A 19,419-nucleotide genomic window follows, 5' to 3' on the forward strand; every position below is an offset into this window, starting at 1 on the left:
AATGTAAAGTAAGCTAAAGTAATAATACGATGTAAAAAACCTTTCGGATTTTGTTGTTAAAGTAGCATTTCACACACGACCAAACGCCAATCACAAAATATCTAAGCTTTTGGATCATTTTCATGTTCTTCAACCGATTAGAAGTTTTTTTGTTTACTACCAACAATTTTGCATATTCTTCGGGTGTTTTACATGGATCATAAACGAGTAATTCCTTCAAATCGTCTCCATTTTTTTGCCTGTCCAGAACGTTCTTTACCTTCGGAGTCCAAATAACCACTTTTAAAACAAAACCAGTCTTCACATGTTGAAATCACTAAAACGTGGTTTTAATAAGCTCGCCATGGCATTCGAAAACTTTCAGCCGCACTTTTATTCAAATTAAAGCTCAAAAGCAAAACGCGCAACAAATGCAATTTACTCAGTACAAATTCAGATATTTTCAACATATTGAAAAGCATTTTTGTTCACACTTCGATGAAATGACACATACTGAAAAGTCTGAAAAGAAAAGTCTGCCAGTGTGGCTCCAACATGGATTTATTTACATGCTTAATTATATTTTATACACTTATACGTATATATAACGTGTTTTTATGTATTCTGATCATGATTTCACTTTCAAAAGGCATTCATTCAGAAAAATTGGCACCATATATGTTAATCTAAACTTTTGTAACGTGTGCATTGCTGTCCATAATACGGCCTAGGGCCTGTAATCGTCATTGCTGGTCTTCTTGCAATAATGTGTCTCTAAATGTGTTCAATTAATGGCGGTAGATATCTCAGTAACAGATTTTTTTTGTTTTAGCAACTCATAATACACTACACCTTCCGATATATGCAAGGACATATGAAAGACAATGAATATTGCAAAGTATTAATACGAAGGGGTCTCCTGGAGTAACCCATGACATTTTGCACCTGAGACAGTCATTGTAGATACACCTTTTATCATCAATTACAATACGCTACCTACTACATCATTATCATCTTTAACATCAAAATCACTACATTTAAAAACTTTGAAACCAAAACAGACAATTGGTACATAATAGAGCAACATTGTCATGAGTTACTAAAAATTTTCAATGGGTTTAGGCAAAATTTATTTCCAAATCAAACACCAACAATAAGGAATGTCAAAAATTTGATTTGAGGATTCCATAACTTCACTAAATGGAAAACTGTTATTTTATATAGAAATATATCAAAACCATCGAATTTAATAATTAAGTTAGATTGTTTAACCCTTTTTCATTTTTTAACTTGGAATTTTACCAAATCTACCACTAATAAAAATACCTTCAAGTACGTAATATATTGTCTTATGCATTATATATTTAATTATTTATTTATTTAAATATACCTTATATAGTCTATCTATACTTTTACATAAATTATTATCAGGCCTGTATAACTTTATATCAAAGGCGATAAATAACAGAACAATATCGCAGAGGCTATAAGATATCTAACATTATTCTTTCTAGTAGTAGTAACATTGAATATAATGAATAGTTTCTATATACATATTACTACATAAAATTCACTCCACTTCTATAACTTTAACTTCTATTTTTTAATTATATTTTAAAATCTCCTTTTTACCAATTAAAGTTTATCAGGGGTGAAAGGAACTACAGCTTAACGTGGACTCTGAACTACAATCCTCGGTATTAAATCCATCGACTGGCTAATGACCAACTTAGAAACCATCTTAGACATGCGGACCAGAAACACTAGGAACAGAGTCCCGCGGTCGTACTTAGCCTTTCTTCTTATTAGAACTAGTATGATTATTCCTTGTCGGATTTTGCACTGTTGTCTAAATACGAAGTATTTATGAAAAACGTAACAAATTTGGAATAACCAACTTACATCATTCTATACTATTAAAACAATTTTGAAAATCAAATTGATCTTATGATTGATTGATATAATTTGTGGAAATAACCAAACCAATAAAAAAATTAAATTGATATGCCATCACGTAATCGAAAATATCACGCGCGCTAATTAAATATAAGTGAAATATATTTATGATTTTGCCTCATTAACACTGTGTACCTAAGCGGTAAGGTGTCACGTCAGCGAGAATATTAAGCTGACAAAATTATAATCGTTCATTATTATCGTCACGATGTATGTACATCTAATTATAACAATTTGTCACACATTTAAACATAAAATTGAATTAATCGGTTTAGTATGGAGTGATGATATATTATGAAAATAGTCTCTTTAAAGAAATGCCCAAACAAGCAGAGAATGTTAATTATCAAGAACATGATAAACAACAATCTTAAGTGTTAATGAATATCTTTCATGTAACGTAGTAATACACAAAATGAAAACAAATATTTTTTCATAACATATTTTTTTAATTATGAATCTTATTCTAAATAGCATTGTACTTAATAACATGTTACACAACAAATATCCGCTCTGACACACAAATAACTTCATAATTGATAGGCCTATATTCTTTCTGTAACAATCATCAGTTTAAGTTTTAACTTCAAGTCAGTTCACAAGTTACGACGATTTTAGTTAAACATTTTTTGTTGTTCCAAAAGCAATAGATAAAAAGGCATTTCACCAAATAAAAATTATTGATGAAGTGTCAATCCAAACACTGGTTGATAACGGTTTAGTAGGAAATCAACCATTATTCATGGGTTGGTTTATATTTAATATGTGCAGATAGGCATCTATGTATAATTAAATATATAAAATTGGATGGTCATTTGATTGAATATCTAACACATTTAGTGAAATAGTATAGTGTAGTAAGACTGATGCGACCCTGGGTGACACTTTTTAGGTGTAGCAAAATTCAATATTCATGATATATAATAACAATAACATCTTATAAATATTATGTAAATATTTTTGAACACCAGAGACTTATTGCAAAAAGGAACATGTTTGATAACGGAAACAAGAAACGCTATCTTGTCTTGTGAAAATGAGATGAGGCGGAATCAGTTTTCTGCGTTAAATAAAATTACTGTACAAATATCTCAAATTCTAACATCCGCTATATTAATAGTTTTAACCGACACTGAACGTAATCTCGACTACGCCAAAACTAACAAAAACATATCTTCAAGCTGGGGCAACTTCGGCATTGCTGCCACAGGCAATGACACAAGGAAATTCAAGCTGAAGATACTCTACATGATACTATAATACTGCTCTGAATAATTTTCACAATTGCCATAAGCAACGCCCAGTTCTGAAAGTTTTTCAAAATTAAATTTGATCAAAAATTATTTAAGAAGAACAATGAGTAGTGCAAGGTTAATCAAGTACACATTTATAGTGCAATAAAAGTGCTGTCCTTTCAAAAAGTAGGCGTATAAAAATTTAGCTAGAGATAAGATTTGTTCTTAATTCTAATTTTTCTGTTCATTTTTGAATTCAATTAACCAGAGTCATATTAATTATCAAGAAAAGAGACAGATTGATGTTGGATTAGCAATCTCGAAATTCTCGAAACAGTTACTCGAAATAGTCCTTGTTGTAGTTAAGTGGAATTTGACCAAAGTATCGCAGCTGAAACTAGAGGTTCACAAAAGCTGCATTTAATGGTACTCAATAGCCCTCAAAATATCCATGCATTGAGAAATAGTCCATGGAGTCCGAAGAAACGGAGCCAAAAAGTTATTTAGACTAGCAAAATATTATGTTTTCCAATATTTATTTAAAATCTATGTAATTTTATGTTTGTAATGTCTTTGTTTTGATAGATAAGATATCAAATATAGCATAATGGTGTGCATAATTATTTGCTCATAGCACCAAGGCCACCAACGCAGTAATCAGCAGCAGTATATTGTTGAACACATATCTGGATATTCAGAAATGTTTACATAGCATTTAACAAAATAATTATCATTTGTTAATATTTTGCCAACTCGTAAGGCTGCTTTATTTTACTGCAACGTGTATTTTAATTACATATAACAAAGTTGTTTTTTTATATTTGTGGAATTGTTTATTTTTCCACGAATTGTATATTTCTAGATACGTATTTAAACATACAAACAATAAAAATAAAATCAAAATATCTTGCCAAAGTATAAAATGCAATTTAGCCGAAAACTAGGGATTGGTAAAATAGTAATACGTGATCTCGAGCCACTTTTCAATTACTGCGACGAATAATTTAGGAGTTATTAGTCAATAAGTAGATATCAACTACAAGAATTTTATCATATTTGTTGAATGAATTCAAAATGATACATTTACAGCATCGCTTAAGAATCTTATCGAAGACTGTCTCTCATATAATAGTCTACTTATTTTTGTCATTCATTGGTCTCAATATATTACTTCTTCAAATTATCACTTATTTCGGCTCTGTATTATAATCATTTATTAGAAATCCAAGTACAAATTGAATTCAGAAATAAGAAATATTATATTCTCCAAGAGATCATAGGACACTACTCTTTATGACACTACTCTGATATGTAAATATTTATAATTCAGATAAGGTAATAGGTATAATTCAGTACATTATAATTAAATCAGATGGATGCGATTCTAAAAAAAAGTTTCTTCTTTCTAGTTCAAAGAACCATTTATTAACTTCTTCAAAACCGGTTAAGTGTTATTTTCCAAGTACATGCCCCACAGATGCGAAAAGGTGCTACTCGGACGGAGTCAAGTATGGAAAGTACGGCTAGTGCAATAAGACTTCCAAGTGTTGTCAACAGTTCTTTGATTGGTTTTGCTGTATGAGACGGCGCATTGTCATGCTACAAAATAGCGTACTGTGGAAGTTTTTCAATCCATACATACTGTGAAATCGTTTGTTATCGGTAGCCACCAACCTGGTCCGACCTATAGACCATAATCTTGGGAACAAAGCGGTTTGTCCTTGCAGTCGATAAAATAGGCTTCGCCAAGTGATTTTATCGCTTAGAATTTTCGAAATAAATTCTTCAAACGTTTCTGTTGTACCTTTGAAGCAGCTTTTCTAATTGCCTGCCATTCTATTCATGAGACACCCATCTTTGGATCTTTCCTTTCGCGACAAATTGCCACTCGGCTGACAATCAACGTTTCTGTTAATTGTTTGCCTTCATCCCAATAGATTCTGTAATTTTGCATTTTTAATTATTTCTGTTGAACATTGAGATCACCACAGTGGAATTGTCAAAACGTTTTACATGTTCTTATAGTTAGAGCATGCTCACCATAAGTCTCTAGCCAAAAACAATGAGTTTCCGCGGCTTTATTCTTTTGATGTAACTAAAAACATAATGAGTACCCAATTAAACGTTTTCAGACATGAGTCGAAATTTTTCAAAAATTGTAAATCTCTAACGATATTATTAGCTATACTTATAGCTAGTCAAATATGTTTCAAAAACCGAAATGTTATTACCGACACACCCTAATCAAGCCATTTTGTCAACAGTTGGAATGATACGTAGTTTTGACAGATATCGGTTGAAAGTTAATATATATTATCCAGAAGTCATCCACCTATGTATCAAGCCCCAGTTTTATTAAGCAATGTGCTAAAAACGGTGGAGAGGATTTTTATGGAAATATTTTTCTCTAAACTGCTATATTGGCTTTTACGCTTTAAGATTATACAACTATTAACCCAACTATGGTGTAATTACGTTTGTAATTTTCTCTATAAAATATATTTTAATTCGAAAAAAATATTAAGTGGAAAGTTTAGTCAGTAAAGTCATTGCCTGGTCAACCACTGCAGGGATTCTCCAGTTCCAAGTAGATAAACCAGTTCCCATTATTTCAATTTCTACTTCCTTTCATAAAATGACTATAGTTTCTTCAAATATAACATTTTCCAAGGTAGTTATATCTCTTTATTAAATTTAAAAATTCATATTTAAAATTATATTTGCAAAACTTCTGTGGTATTGCATGACGCAATATCCTTTATTCTCAGCGATTCTGCTCAAATCTGATATTAATAAAACCGATATATTCCAGATGATAGATACAAATCATAACAAATCAAACGGCATATGTTGAGCATCCGAGCTAGTTTTAGTATGTTTAAACACCCATTAAATATGAGAAATAAGGTGAATGTTGAAGTAATTCATTAATATTTATTCATTGTCAGATTTTTTGAAATATTACGCCTAATTAAAGAAGTTGAAAAATTGAGAATTACTTTTTTTCTCATTCAATAAGCGAAAGCTAAATATAATTTAATGACCAAATATAATAATGACCAAAACTTACATTTGCTCAGATATTGTTGTCCTGTTTTTTGTGAATATATTTATCCTTTGTTCATTTATCCATTAGTAGACAATATCAAATTGTCAATGCATCTGAAATAGCTCTAATCATAATTTTTATATGTATGTAACTTACATTTTTTATATAATATTGGAAATAAATTGCTAAATAGAAAAGTGGAAATATAATTGTTTAAAACCTTCAGTTAAGTGTATGATCTTAATTAAATCTGAAACTTAACAAAGGATAAAACACCCAAGCTTTGCAAAACCCCTAGTCCATAGATTCCCGACACAAGCATAACAGTTCTATTCAAATCTAGAGTCACCAAAACTTCGTACCATAGACATTTGGATAGAAATAGTGCTATTTTGAAGATCACTAAATGCAAACTGGCGAGCGAACGTACAGACGATATTCAAAAACAATTTTATCACAACTATAAGCAGTCCCGATGGTCCAGACAACGACAACATCACTTTGGTCGTTTCTTTAGGAGGAACTTGTTTATTACGCGTCTAATACGGCCCTGGTTATAAGCAGTTTATTTGAAGAAACAAGACCACATGTATGTTAAGACTGAATGGTGTAATGAGTGAGACATCTAGAGGTAGGGATTGGGCTTACCTGGAAATATATATAAGCCCGCAACGTCCTTTTTCATCACATGCCCAGAAAACGATTCTGTATAAGATGGTAGTCGGTCCAGTCTGCCTCTACGGAGCACAAGTGTAGTGCAGGTATGTCTCTGAGAGACAACTTTTACTACTCCAAATGTTCTACTCCGAAAAAGTTCACGCGTTACTCAATGTCCTCATGGTTTATGAGAAACCTAATCACTCACCTCGAATTAGGCATCCCGTTCGTGAAAAGTTTCACGAACATGATCAGTGTAAGGTTCACCCTAGGCGCCTTAGAACACAATAACATCTTAATCAAATCCCTATCCATCCGCAAACCCCGGTATCTAAACCAACTACGGTAATCCTAGTCGTATGCCAGGGTCTATATCGCTCGCAAAACGTCTCTATCCTGAAATAGAAGCAACATCTGCAAAGGACCGTTTGGTTCTAGCGGGTCAATCTGCAATAAGAAAAAAAAGTTTTTCATCACTATTCAATAAGTCGCCATTTCTATTCATAAAATAAAATAGCTTTTAAAGCAAAGCAAAACTCTTTTAAACCTTTCACTTTCCACGACTTATATATTCCACTCAGATACACTTACATTTAATCAATATATGTGTGTTTATTCTACTCATCAATGACATTACTTATGTTTGTTAATATTATTAAATAAATTTTAGCTTTTTGCCATAGTTCCATAGTTTTCATAGTACTTTATAATATATTTGTATTAAAACTTTAAAAATATTGTAAATATAACATCGCAATTTTTAATGAGCTCAATTTCCCTCTTTTAAGGTTAATATTTTAATACAACTTTATATCTACTATATATGGCTGACCTAGTGATACAAAATAGGTTGACAATACTAGCTTCTTTTTGCACAAAATCATGGCCATTTAAATTTGTTTAAGTCAGATTTTTATGCAAATAACGACTTTCTTATATAATATTAATAATATTAATATATATATATATATATATATATATATATATATATATATATATATATATATATATATATATATATATATATATATATATATATATATATATATATATATATATAATTTTACACATATTATATAATATATAATATATAATATGTATAATATAATATTATATAATTTTTTTATAAACATTTTACGATTAATGTCTCTATACACTGGATAACTCAATAACACAACATAAAAACGATTTTAGAGAAATGTTAAAAACCATATCCATGAATAATTATATTCCATACATAATGACATGGGTCATAGCTAACTCGCACTCAGCTTACTTCATTTCATCTCAACATCGACCTATATATATATGTATATGTAATATATATATATATATATATATATATATATATATATATATATATATATATATATATATATATATATATATATATATATATATTCTAGTAAGGTCGAAGTATTAAGTAAGGTCGTTATGACCCATGTCATTATGTATGGAATATAATTATTCATGGATATGGTTTTTAACATTTCTCTAAAAAAATATCGTTTTTATTTTGTGTTATTGAGTTATCCAGTGTAAATCGTAAAATGTTCAAAATTTAATTTTCGACATTCCCCACTTTTGTTATTTGATTTCAAGAAATCTGCTACCGGTACCACATGGAACACTTTAAAAAAGGATGGTAATGCTGATTGTGATGCTGCTTTGGTCTTAAGAATTTAAAAGTGATTATTTTAATGCTAACGTCAAAAAACTGCTTGGAGGACCAAAAAGGTTCAAATACAATTATTGTGTGGCATATTGCAACGGCCGATGCAAAAATTATGTGTTAGTCCAGTACTGGTATCAACATCGACATCGAAGCGGATTATTCCTAACACTTGCGTCCTGTCTATATAGTAGAATCAGCAAGGTGTAATGCATTAGGAGCTCTTAAAACTAGATGAAACTGTGAGGGCAGATGTACACCTACGTCATCTAAACAAATTAAAAGACCCTCTCTTGCACTCGGTGACATTTAGTGATAGCTACTCGTTTGTGATAAAATAGTGCCTAATAATGATATTTCATATTTTGTAAAAAGTTCCCTGTTATCTTATTTTTAATTCCTTATCACAATATCGGCAAAGGAGAAAAACATCTGACACGTAATGATGCTCCTTAATTGAACTTAATTCATTAAATTACTGCAATAACATTTTTAAAATATGAATTGTTTATATGCAATATTTTGCTTAAATGCACTTAAGCACACGCTATTAAAATACTTATCTAAAAGTTGAATGACTTAATTGGGTCCTAAGTATCAAATATTGTAAACATGCAAGTAGTAACTAAATAATTTAAAATTTAATATGAGTAGTCGGTGTATTGACTTAAAATTCCTTAGAACATTTTAATAAGAAAATATTTTATATATGACTTTTTATTCCGAAATCTCAAAGGAAATGGAAAACTCTAAGCATTACATCAACATTTTTAGGTTAACTTATATTTTTCAATTTTCTTTTCATAAACTATCACTAAACTTTTATAAACTATCAATAAGGCAATGATAGCATTAGTGATCTGATACATATAGGAAGACTTTAAGATCACGAATATTCCGCTTCGATGTCGATGTGACTCCTGGACCAACCATAACGTCTTGCGCTTTAGATTATCGTAATAGATCAATTTTCCGTCGCTAGAAATAATATACCACAGAAAATTCTTTTTTTTGTCAGGAAAGCAATGAAACGACGATGGTGAAAGTTCTTTGAATGCTCTACCTGGGTTTTCGTTCAATAATTCTTGAAAAATTATTGTCTTTTTTTTCTTGATCTTCCAAGCTGTTCTTTGTCATTTACATAAAAATAACCATTTTTTATCTGTTCAAACCAAAACCTATTATTGATGAAGCAGCATCGCCGTAAATTTCTAAACAAATTTCATGGGCTTCGGCAACAAATTTCTTCAAAACAAACAACAATAGTAATGAATACCGACTAACTCAATAATACCAAATTAAATGTGTATCATTTTGGATAGAGAAATATCAAAACTATCCTTCTATTTAGACAAGTTTCAGTGATTTAGTTACATTTATAATTTTCGCCATATATTGTTTTGGTTATTGTAAAAATAAATTGTAGGGTAGTCGGCGGCGGCGGTAACAATATATTAATTTTAAAAATTAAAATTAACAATATATGTACTTGTTTCACTATATAAATATGTATGAAGTTAAATTAGCTGGCTTCGTTGGCGCAGTGTTCAAGGCGACAGGACGGCCCTCCTACTGTTGCGATAGTCGCGGGTTCGAATTCTCCTAGGGTATACTCTAATGTGATTGTAATAGTAAATGTCTTTATAGGCAATAGTGGAAAATCCGACAAAGAATAACCATCCCAGCCACGTCAGTAACCAGTTTGGGTAAGACCAGATGTCTCCTGGGATAGTCTCAAACTTGGTCATGGCCAGTCGGTAGGCTTAATGCAAAGTTTGGGAGTCCATATTAAACTGTAGTCCAATCGAGATAAACCCTCGTTACTAAAAAAAAAGTAAAAGACTTTAAAATATTTAGAGAAAGTTAAATTATACAACAATTATATCACTCTTTAAAATGTTCTGTAAATAAATTATATTATTCTCTGAAACATTGAAAATATTTTACTAGTGTTAACATTCACTTAATAAGATGAGTCATTAAAAATTTCTCAATACGTTTCGTATAGTCATTCCATGACATTTACACATTACATGATGTGAGACACCTGTTGGTTTCTTTTTGATAATCCCATTCCTAAAATCACACCTGCAAATACGTTTACATGATTGTTACTTTAGATTAAGAGGATTTTTAAATTTATTATTCATTCTTTAATTATTGAAGCGCAGTAACGATATCCCACCTATACATCATTCTATGAAAGATTATTATCTGACATGTTACAGGTACAATAATCGGTAATTAGTTACTAAATTATAATTGTTTTACTGACTAATATCTGATTTTTATAGCAAAAATTAGCCATTCCTAAAAATCCAACAAGTACGGAAAATTTACTGATACTGAGATTGAAGTACTAAAACAACTCTTCCTTGAATCATATATTTTTAATATAAAACTATGTTACAATACAACGTTATTGTGTTTTAGTCTTTGACAAATTAAAATGTAAATATAGATTGTTGTAGGAATCAACAAAATACACTGCCTACATTATCTTTTGTAGAACTCTGCTATGTTATATTACTATATATATACGTTACGTTATATATATATATATATATATATATATATATATATATATATATATATATATATATATATAGTTACTAAATTATAATGATAATAAGCTTAATGTATTAAAATTCGTACTCGAACCATGATTAACAGTTAAATTACGGGTTTTTCAAATATTACAGTCATAAAGACTATGTTGAGCCCTCGAGTATTAAAACAAATTTTAATTATATCACAAATTGCACTAAAATACGTAAACAGTTCGTGGTTATCGCTGTATATTTGGTAATTTAGCAATTTTTTAATTTCTAGTGAGCGTAATATTTGTATTTTAGTTGAGGTTTTTTTATTCAATTTATGATATTAGAATAAAACAAGATGCGCTACTGAAATATAATACTGTAGTTTAAGCTGATAGGTATTGATTGGCATTGATAAGTAATGAAAAGTTATTGCATAGTGTAAATTTCCGTAAACAAATTGACCTGTAGAAATACTTATAATATTAACCGACTTCGAAAAAGGAGGAGGTTCTATGTTCGCCTGTATATATATATCTCTCCGTCAATTTTGGGCCGTTTGTCAAAATTCTTTTTTTATTCTAAAGAGTGCCCTTCCGAGGTGATCCTACTGTAACCAAATCAGTATCTGTTGGAAGGAAGGGGGAAAATCGATGGAAACGCTGAAATTTCAAAGGTATGTATAAAGTTTTCACCTATTTTTATCTAAAATAATCAGATATTTGTGTATAATGTTATTGGTGAGCTGATGCGGTTTAAAAATCTGAAGTTGTTCAGTGCAAAAGCCATTCAGTTTGCTTTTTCAGCACTAACTGTAGCGTATAAGATCTCATAGAAATATTGTTTATATTGCACTAGTGCTTCTATTGTGTAAATGGTTAAAGCGTTTAGCTTCCAAACGGAGGTTGTGGGTTCAATTCCCGGCACGGAGAACAATTTTTTGCTGTTCTAGTTTAATTAAAAATTTGTCAAATCAACTAGGTTAGATAGCGGACCTCGGGGCCTAAAAAGTTTTTTATTTTCAATGATTGTTTCTTATTCCAATTTTTCCTCAAACGGGCTGTACCTTTACTTGACCTACCCATTGTAATATTAAATAAAATAACTACGTAATTTAATGAGTAAATAGCTAACACTAAAAAGAGAAAAACAAAATATTTTTAGCAAAAAAATTGACCGTCGGTGCCGAGCCCAAACAATACAAAAATAATAATATAATTTTGTGACATATACACAAAAAATAAATTAACAACAAAACAAATCTAAATTGATATAACTGTTTGGGTTCTGCACCGACTCCAAAGTCAACGATTATGATTACATATTTTATTTTAAAATGTTTTTTTTGTGTTGGAATTAACTAAAATTTAAAAATAATCAAACTTAGATTTTTAACACAAAAAAAACATTTTAAAATAAAATATGTAATCATAATCGTTGACTTTGGCGTCGGTGCAGAACCCAAACAGTTATATCAATTTAGATTTGTTTTGTTGTTAATTTATTTTTTTGTATATGTCACAGAATTATATTATTATTTTTGTATTGTTTGGGCTCGGCACCGACGGTCAATTTTTTTGCTAAAATTATTTTGTTTTTCTTTTTTTAGTGTTAGATATTTACTCATTAAATTACGTAGTTATTTTATTTAATAGTACAATGGATAGGTCAAGTAAAGGTACAGCCCGTTTGAGGAAAAATAGGAATAAGAAACAATCATTGAAAATAAAAAACTTTTTAGGCCCCGAGGTCCGCTATCTATCCTAGGTGATTTAACAAATTTTTTTAATTAATCGAGAACAGCAAAAAATTGTTCTCTGTGGCGGGAATCGGACCCACAACCTCCGTTTGGGAGCTAAACGCTTTAACTATTACACAATAGAAGCACTAGTACAATATAAACAATACTTCTACGAGATCTTATATGCTACAGTTACTGCTTAAAAAGCAATCTGAATGACTTTTGCACTGAACAACTTCCGATTTTCTACCGCATCAGCTCACCAATAACATTATACACAAATATTTGATTATTTTAGATAAAAAATAGGTGAAAACTTTATACATACCTTTGAAATTTGAGCGTTTCCATCGATTTTCCCCCTTCCCTTCAACAGATACTGATTTGGTTACAATGGGATCACCTCGGAAGGGCACTCTTTAGAATAAAAAAAGTATTTTGACAAACGGCCCAAAATTGGCGGAGAAATTGGCGAACATACATTAAAAAAGATATATATATAAATACAGTCGAATATAGAACCTCCTCCTTTTTCGAAGTCGGTTAATATTATAAATATTTCTACAGGTCAATTTGTTTACGGAAATTTAAACTATGCAATAACTTTTCATTACTTATCAATGCTAATCATACTTATGAGCTTAAATTACACTATTATATTTCTGTAGCGTTTGTTTTATCTATCTTGTTTTATTCTAATATCATAAATTGAATAAAAAAACCTCAACCAAAATACAAGTATTAGGCTCACTAGAAATTAAAAAATTGCTAAATTGCCAAATATACCGCGATAACCACGAACTGTTTACGTATTTTAGTGCAATTTGTGATATAACTAAAACTTGTTTTAATACTCGAGGGCTCAACATAGTCTTTATGTCTGTAATATTTGAAAAACCCGTAATTTAACTGTTAATCATGGTTCGAGTACGAATTTTAATGCATTAAGCTTATAACATGTAAATATATGTAAATGAAAAAACCAAAATGCTATTGTGTTTTATGTTTATTTGGAATAATTATACTTATCTACTACCTTTTTACATTTCATGTTTATTGCATACTACAACATTATTTTTTCACGTATTGATTTCAGATCTTGATGTCTGGCGGAAATTGAATAGCTGTTTCATTGTTGATTAATGTTTAAAAAAATTTCATTTCATTTTAAGATAGATTGGTTTTATTACGCCAAAAAGAAAACCGTCATTTAAAAGCTGAATACTATAAACAATTCATATAGGTTTGTATATATGTACATACGATGACGTCAAAATATTAGTAACTGCGGCTTAGTCTACTACTGCTATCAAAATCGCAGCTACCAACTCAGTTTTGCTACGCGCTCCTTCAGATATTAAACTAATCTTAGACTTTATAGATTCTTTTAAATGTATTACATTATTACTAGTCGTAGCCGACCTAGGAGGACTCATCGATATTAATTTCTAGTCGAATAATGTTTATGTATTAACAGTGCTGTTTTTCTATTAAATGCACTTCACTACACGACACTACACAAGATCAAATGTTTTGATCTTTTAACTCCCTCTTCCGGTGTTATTCAAGAGTAGCTACATTTTAATATTAACATGAGTATGATTCTCTTGTGATGTGATGTTGAGAATGGCACAGAGAAGACTACATAGATGAATGAGATTCTTGTGATTATTTTAATTTCCTAAGCGACAGCCGATATCTGAATATCTCGGTGTAATCAGTAATAAGTACTATAGTATTTGGTTGAACTTGCTATGCTATTTAGAACTGTGTTCTGCACAATTTGTATTATATTTATATAGCTTTTCGCGGAACATTCCTATATTTTCATATTCAATTTCACTTTCTTCATATTTATTCTAAATGGTCAGCAAATGATTGCGCTTTTTGTTGTTTGATGCTTGTCCAATTTTCACGTATGTCTCGTATATACATAAGATATATAGACATAATCGTTTCATGACATAAAGTTTTTGGTTGCTTTCCAGAGCGAATAGTCTACTTGCTTGTCATCTGTTGGATTTCGCAGATATTTATGGATTTGTTTTTAATTTACACTATTTCCCTTTGCATCATTATTTTATTGTCCATTTTTTCATAGTTTAAGTTTTGTGTCAACCATATCCTTGATTTATTTGACATAATTAATTTCTGAAGTATTTTTCCAAGCCGCTTGCTGGACAACAAATTTTTCTGCTTCAAAATTAAATTATTAGGTTGCCTTAAGAGCTACAGTTAGTTGAATTCGATTGTTCGATCTGTTCCCAGTCTGTTTTCTTGTTTGTTAATGTTGTATTATAACCCAGTATCTGATGACCCAGTTCTTAATTTATTTTCTTATTCTTAATATTAATTTATCAATCTGATTTTCTACCAAACCTTGGCTCTAGAGACTAATAAGTATTTTCAGTCTGACATAAAGATGACACCACCCATGACAAACTCATATAATTTCTGGGTGATACTAAATTTCAAACTAATTATCTAAACCTAACTATTTGTTGATTTGTGGATTCAAAATGGCCTATGCAAACAGCAGATGGTGAAAACCTTCCAATGAATAAAGTCGAATTTCTAACAAGATTTAGAAATGCATTACTTATGCCAGATACTAATTTAGTAATGTGCCATTTTTAAACATGGAAAAACAAGCATTACTATCCTAAAGAATAAAAAAAACAGGACACGCGATTAATATTTTTTTTAAATTTAAAATTAGATTAATTCTGGATTAGTTTTCTTGACATTTGCCAAATCAATCAATTTTTAATCAATCAGTAAATTCAAATTTAGAAAATTATAATAGATTTGGTATGTATAGGTTATATCTTTCAATTGTGTACTTTCAAAAATTCATAAATCTCAATCAATTAATTTTCTAGAAAATTACTTAGAACCAGACCACCAAGGTCCTTTTTAAGTATACTCATATTCTACAGTACTTTTTAATTGCACTCTTAATATGACTGATGCGTATTTAAATATAACTTTATCAGTTATATGCACTAAAAGTCACGTAGCTATCACTTATAAGCCATTTATTCAATTAAGGTTATGTTAACAATGTTCCAACCTAAATAAAGTTCGAATTAAGGATTCTTGAACTTTTTTATCTCAATATGCGGAGCAACTTTTTGAAGTTTTCTTTAGAATTGCTATGAATGTTTGACAAGGAAATAATATTTAAAAAATAAATGCTGAAGGTGTACTTATTATTAATTAACATTAGTTTAAATATATTAGAAGTAATAATAAGGATAACATGAAAGTTTTTAAATAATATTAATAGTATATTATACAGTATCATTTTACTTGATCTGATCTGAGCGAACTATTTAACGTAGCCTTTAAATGAGTTTTATAATCATTAAGTTAAGGTAAAGTTAAGGGCTACCCAAAAGCATCCATAACTAAATATATAAAACAAAAACATCAATAACTAAATTATCCTATTATATAATTATCCTATTGTTAAAGATTGATCAATTGTACTTTTGCCTCTAGAACATCGCAATGTTGCCGAATTTAACTGTGATATTTTACTCATTTTAGTTTATTTTAGCTTTGATATATAACAACATTGTAATATAAATAAAATAACGAAACAAAAATTTATAAAATACAATTTATTTTAACATTATAGTACAATTAATGCAAATATTATCGAAGGACTTACACTACAGTTAATAAAACAGCCACAATAGTTTGTAGGTTAGAGTTATTTTATTATATCAATATTAATCTCTTTTCTAAACTACCTTTAGTGCAGCTGCAACACAATAAAATTATTTCCACTAAAAACCCCAGCAGCTTAAAATGTAATAGCATATTCACATCTCTAACGCATTTTACTGGTAAGAACGGACACTCATTACTTCGTTCCTATTCGAAGTTGTTGATTAGAAACGTAATCTCTTTCTGACTAACTATTTATTTGGCTTTGTTAACCAGAGTGTAAGTAGCGATTTGAAGTGTTATCAAAACAAGCAAAGGGCCAAAATAACATTTGCCTCTTTATAACCTCTTATCACTAATGTTTTCAAGACATTTGACAACCGGGCGACTTTTGTAGTGTGATTCGATTACATGTTGGAACGTATCAGATAGTGTTGTATCTGCTGTGTTGGGAAGTTGCCCTGTATTAGGAAGTTGAACTGCATAAGGCATACTAAACAAATTCAAAATCCACTTCCAGGCACCAAACCAAATTTCAAAATGCTTCAAAAACTAGAAACAACGTTAGTGTAAATTCATTATTATATTCTAAAAGTATTACCAGTATTCTATTATCTCAATTCGTCTTATACTATGACGCTCATCTTGATTTAAAAAGGTGGTAGAGGGATGGAACCGGCCATGAAGAATACGGCGGGTGCGATAACACCTATCCAAGTTATTTCAACACTTCCTTGATGGATTTTGCTGTATGAAACTGATGTTCTCATGCTCCAAAATCGTCTTATCATGCCTTTGAGCGTATAGTGGGTTTTTTTCGATTAATACATAGTTTAAATTGATTATTTCTCATCAATAGCGATCAGTAATAATTGTTCCTCCAGGTCTGAATAAGTCATAATGGACAACATTTACATTAATCGATTGGCCGGCATCGCCAGGTAATAACCATGATTTTTTCGCTTGGGATTTTCAAGATAAATCAATTTCTCATCATCCGTTTTTATTCGATTCAGAAATAACTCCCTTCTATAGACATATATATTATCAACAACTATAAAAAGCTTTATTGCATTTTACATTTTTTAGTGCCTTTAATTTAATATGATCTACTATTCTTATTATAGTTCTATTCTATTTTATAGTTCTATTTTTTTGTTTTATTATGTTGAATACAAATTCCTCATCTGTAATGTAATTCCTCATTATAATTCTAATAACATCCTTAATCTAAAAATATGTCATTCATTATTTTTTGATTTTATTCTGAAAACTGTTACGTATACAACGAAAAGTAATAAAATAATTTATATTTTAAACAAATATGTGTTAATACTACTGAGATTTGTTATTGTACTAGTATGTAGGTTACACAGTATTATAAAACAATCTCCACGGAGTTACTAAGTGGGGTATGAAATACTGCCTTGCGTCTATAAATTTAATCTCATTTTGTTGGTCTGAAAAGTTAGCCATAACACGTAAAAAAATGCATTATGATGCATTGATGTCTATTTTTGATTCCATGCATTCTAAAAATTAAAAAAATACAAACTATCTTGGTTAAATAACCACTATTTTTTACTTCTGGGCTTCAAAAATGGCGGCTAAAATGAAAACAAACGCAGTAGGCAGTAATAAGTTCAAATTAGTGACATCTAGTTATTGGACGTCGCGAAACATTTCTCAAAAATTACCTATAGAGTTAAATCTCTATTTTTTCTATGTTATCATTGGAGTATGCTCACCGAGAGTCTCTGGCAGCAAACGATGACTCTCGAAGTTTTAATATAATTAATTATTTAAATATAAAAATATATAAATCTATGACGCTGCTATTTTAGCGGAACATAACGTAGCGAAATTACATACTTAAACTGGGAAAATCTGTTACAAAAATCAAAAAGTAATTACTAACATACCTGATCAATTTGTAACTGAAAACCTAATTTTATCATTTTGACGGGAGTCACGTTAACAATAAATAAATATTTAATTGAGGTCGTATCAACAATGCACAAAACAAGAGGAAACAATATAATCGATCAATCTATAAGTCGGTCGCTAGTCGTGTAAATGTCAATATTGACGCTTCTATAGGTCGTAACAATATCAATAAATGTGGAAAAGTTAATGTGTCAACAAAAGTGATTGTTCCAAAGTTTATCGCACCTAAGATGATTAGTGAGATGATTAGTGAAAACAGAACAATAACATTAACGTGTTTACTGTCTACCTTTATCAGTATCAAATTAAGCTAAAAATGTGGCCTCTCAGAAGTGATTGTTTTGTGTCACTAGCACCGAATAATAACAGAAATTTATTAGTTCAGCAAGCAATTGTACAAAAATCAATTGAATTTGTTTAGATATTGGATTTTAGAGATATGTCTATCAAATTTTACATTAACATTAATTTTTTTAAATCAAAATGCACAATGAACTGCTTTATTGATGATACTAAACATTTTGTTCTGATATAAAGCATCATATTCATATTTTAACAACTAATAATCAAATATAATCTTTTTTTAATACTTTAAAGTCTCCTGTTTACCAATGAGCACTTATCTGTCTTGGACCTACGGTTTAACATGGGCTCCGAACCACGGGCCTCGGCATTAAGCCTACCGAAGCCTACAGATCCGGTCTTACCCAGCCTGGATACTGGCGTGACTAAGATCATTTTTCTTGTCGCATTTTACACTCTTCCCTAGGACAATCACAAATATATATTTATAACTATGCCCCAGCAAGATTCGAACCCGAGACTATCGCAACAGTAGGTGGACCCTCCTGTCGCCTCTCCACTGCGCCAACCAAGCTGGCCGCTTATTATCTCTTACAACATGATCAAGCTCCAAATATCATTAGAATTATAGAATTTTTATGCTTCTGTTGCTTCACCCAGTGCTC

The 19,419-nt window shown here is 30.2% G+C and overlaps 2 long non-coding RNA genes across 2 annotated transcripts in view; both read right to left on the minus strand.

Annotated features, from left to right (window-relative positions):
* Positions 1 to 18,686, minus strand: part of LOC143191144 (uncharacterized) — a 31,409-nt gene extending 12,723 nt beyond the window's left edge. The window contains exons 1-3 of the long non-coding RNA XR_013004420.1: positions 18,427 to 18,686; positions 7,085 to 7,323; positions 6,868 to 7,019 (exon numbers count right to left, since the gene is read on the minus strand). This is a non-coding gene — a long non-coding RNA (uncharacterized LOC143191144). The remainder of the gene's footprint in view (positions 1 to 6,867; positions 7,020 to 7,084; positions 7,324 to 18,426) is intronic.
* Positions 1,536 to 1,924, minus strand: LOC143191415 (uncharacterized). Its single transcript, XR_013004497.1, has 2 exons — positions 1,882 to 1,924; positions 1,536 to 1,828 (listed from the first exon to the last, which is right to left on the minus strand). It is a non-coding gene; the product is annotated as an uncharacterized LOC143191415 (long non-coding RNA).
* Positions 18,687 to 19,419: the final 733 nt, after the last annotated feature.

Source organism: Rhynchophorus ferrugineus, unplaced genomic scaffold (assembly GCF_030347505.1).
Source record: "Rhynchophorus ferrugineus isolate W39M unplaced genomic scaffold, kcgeb_rfMv2 rfM2, whole genome shotgun sequence".
Taxonomy (NCBI): domain Eukaryota; kingdom Metazoa; phylum Arthropoda; class Insecta; order Coleoptera; family Curculionidae; genus Rhynchophorus; species Rhynchophorus ferrugineus.